The sequence below is a fragment of the Neovison vison genome, chromosome X, assembly GCF_020171115.1.
Source record: "Neovison vison isolate M4711 chromosome X, ASM_NN_V1, whole genome shotgun sequence".
Taxonomy (NCBI): domain Eukaryota; kingdom Metazoa; phylum Chordata; class Mammalia; order Carnivora; family Mustelidae; genus Neogale; species Neogale vison.
In genome coordinates, this window is record NC_058105.1 from 48,139,523 (window position 1) to 48,143,199 (window position 3,677).

Below are 3,677 nucleotides of genomic sequence, written 5' to 3' on the forward strand. Positions count from 1 at the left end.
TGTTGACAAATAGCTCTTTCTACAGTTTGGCTATTGTGGACATTGCTGCTATTTTCATTGTTTTCTTGAAACATTTATTTTACTGTCTTCTTTCCTATAATTTACAGATCTTGTCACCTCTCTCTCCTAACAAGCTTGAACACACTCATCTTTCTCTTTTTGTACCTCTAGTCCTAAATTTATCTCTCCATCTCAGGGCTCTCTACTGAGCTTGCAGTGGATGTATCTAGCTCTTTCTGTATTTCCACTGAATATTTCAGAGGTCCTTTAGACTCCTATCCCTATGCAAGCTCAAAATCTTCTGTAAACCTGGTCCTTTTCCAGTGTACCCAATCTCTTACATCCAGTGCAAGCCAGAAACCTTGACATTATTTCTGAATTCTTCCACTCTGACATTTCATAGCCAATTACCCAGTCTTGATAATTATACTTTTTAAAATGTCTCAAATCCAATATTTTAATCCTTCTCTGCTATAACTTTATTATTCCATGTCTTCATAATGTCTTACATAGGCTATTGTAAAAGCTTTTTTATACAATTCCCTAAATCCAGTCTTTCCTCCTTCCAATCAAAACTTTCATGGCTTTCCAAAAAGGTGAATTTTATCATTTCTCTCTCCTTCTTAAGAATCTCTGATGGCTTCCCATTGTCTTTGGCATGGTTTTAAAGACATGCTACCTGATTTCCTTTTTGGCCTCATTTTACAAAATTCTTTATGCATCCTATGATACAGCCACACTTAATTGCTTTCTATACTCCAAGTGTAGTAAATATCCTCACATCTCCATGCCTTTTTTCTTCTTTGGACTAACTGACCAAATTCTATGTAGCCTTTAAGATTCAGCTCAAAGGTCACCTCCTTTATAAAATAATTTCTAATTATCCTCTCCTCCTGAACTTCTTCATCACCTCAACTCCCACAAAGTTAGACATTTCCTTTTCATTGCTTCTATAGCAGATTGTACATAATTGAATATAACAAATATCCCATAACATCTGAATATTTTATATACTATTTTATTTTCTACACTAGGTGGGACATCTTTGAGGGCAGAGATAATATTTATTTTATATTCCCTCCACCATTTAATATGGTAGGCCCTGTATATACATTTGTTGAATGAAGAATGAAAAATATACCTTATCCTTTTTAGTGACATTTTTCTCTTCATTATTTTAATTAATTTTTAGGCTTTGGAATTTCCATTTTCCCCCCAGTGGGGCTTAATCCTCAAGACCCTGATGATTGTAACCTTTTAATTCCCTTTCCTTTTAACAAGACTCTATGATACATTTTGTAGATATAACTTGACTACTTTTTATATACTAAGCTTAGGCAATAAACTCTAAAAATGTTTGACACGTTAAAAAAATTGTTTAACACATTCAAAGATCACGTACTGCTGTGTTTCCTCACATATATGCTATTCTTTTGAGCAGAGTTCTTTTCTGCTGCATCAGAATTATAAATCCCCATTTGTTTTTAAAACATTCTGCAAGACTTCCTCAGCCTTGTCTTACTCTTTTCCTTGTTGCTTCTTAATTTTTTTAATGTTCTTAGGTCCATCAATTAATTTTTACTTTATGAGTACAATCTCTCTTTGATGATTCTTTGTACAAAACTCTCCTGATTGTACTTTTAAAAAATCTTGACCTTTAGCTTTTATCACTTTCTTTACCACATTCTTTTTGCTTTCTTATACATTTAATTCTGTATCTGTTTTTTTCCAATTTATTTATTTTCAGAAAAACAGTATTCATTATTTTTTCACCACACCCAGTGCTACATGCAAGCCGTGCCCTCTATAATACCCACCACCTGGTACCCCCAACCTCCCACCCCCCCCGCCACTTCAAACCCCTCAGATTGTTTTTCAGAGTCCATAGTCTCTCATGGTTCACCTCCCCTTCCAATTTACCCAAATTCCCTTCTCCTCTCTAACGCCCCTTGTCCTCCATGCTATATGTTATGCTCCACAAATAAGTGAAACCATATGATAATTGACTCTCTCTGCTTGACTTATTTCACTCATCTGTATCTGTTTTTAATGATTTTACTTATTTATTTGAGAAAGAGAGAGAGAGCACAGGAGCAGGGGGAGGTGCACAGGAAGAAACAAGCTCCTGCAGGACTTGATCACAGGACCCTGGGATCATGACCTGAGCTCAAGGCAGATGTTTAACTGATTGAGGCACCCAAGTGCCCTCTCTTTCTGTGTCTTTAACCTGCTTCAAATTCTGTGTTACTGCTCTCCTTCTGAGAGCTAGTTCCTTTCCTGCCTATTTTTTGCACATGGGCAGGTTCCACATAAATATGGCCCCCAACTTAGGATGGTTTGATGTATGATTTTTTGTCTTTATGATGGTGCAAAAGAAATGTGCATTCAGTAGAAACCATACTTGGAATTTTGATCTTTTCCCAGGCTAGTGATACAATTCTCTCTTGAGATCCTGGGCAGCAGCAGTGAGCCACAGCTTCCAGTTAGCCATGTGATCATGAGGATAAATGACCAATACTCTTAACAGTCATTTGGGATCCATAAATCCATTCTGTTTTTTACTTTCAGTACAGTATTTAATAAATTACATATTTAATATTTTATTATAAAATAAGATTTGTGTTGAATGATTTTGCCCTACTGTAGGAAAATCTAAGTGTTCTGAGAACCTTTAAAGTAAGCTAGACTAAGCTATGATGTTTGGTAGGTTAGGTGTATTAAATGCATTTTTGACATGATAATTTCAACTTATGATAGGTTTATCAGGATCTAACACTGTTTTAAGTAGAGGAAGATCTGTGCAGTGAGATCCATCTGTCTCTTCCAGTGGGTATTCCTTTGTGCCCCTCCTACCCAGCCCCACACATATAAATTTCTTCAAGTCCTTTCTTCCTTTTTTCCTTTGTGTAATTTCAGTCTCCTATCAAGCAATGGAAACTATCACATTTAATCAGATGTTTTGCTTGCTCATCTCTAGTCATTGTGTTTCCTTGTCTTTGCTTGTTCCATTGTTCTTATTCCTCTCTGCATTTCTTGCAGAAGTCCCCTTCTTTATCTTGCATTCACTGGCTCTTTAGTGTTAGTTTACCTTTCATTCCAAATTCTTGCAATAGACCCAATTTATTAAACCACTTGATATATGATATAGGATAATAACAAACCAATAGAGTAAGAAATAGGTTACTTTATAATGTTGAAAAAATTGATTATTTGAAAAAGAAGCCTCACCTCACATCATGCACTGAAATAAACTCTAGATTAATTCATTAGCTAAGTGAAAAATATGAAATCATAAATGGCTGGAATAAAATATATAATAAATATATAATATATAAATATAATAAATAAAATAAATAAAAATATAACTGATAACTAGATGGGGAAGAACTTCTAATTCATAAAAGCAATTAAGAAATCATCAAGTAAGAGTTTAATGTATTTACATATATGTTGTATTTTCTATACAACAAAAATAATAAAAATAGCATAGTCATAAAACAAGTTAAAAACATTTCCAATAAATATGACCAAAATTAAGGTTCTTGATATAGTTAACTAACAAGAATGTAACAAGGATGACACTTTGCTGGCAAAACATGTAAACAAAACAGTTCACAAAAGAAATTAACATCAAATATAGTAATTAAATGTAACTTCAGTAAGATTTCTCATGTAGT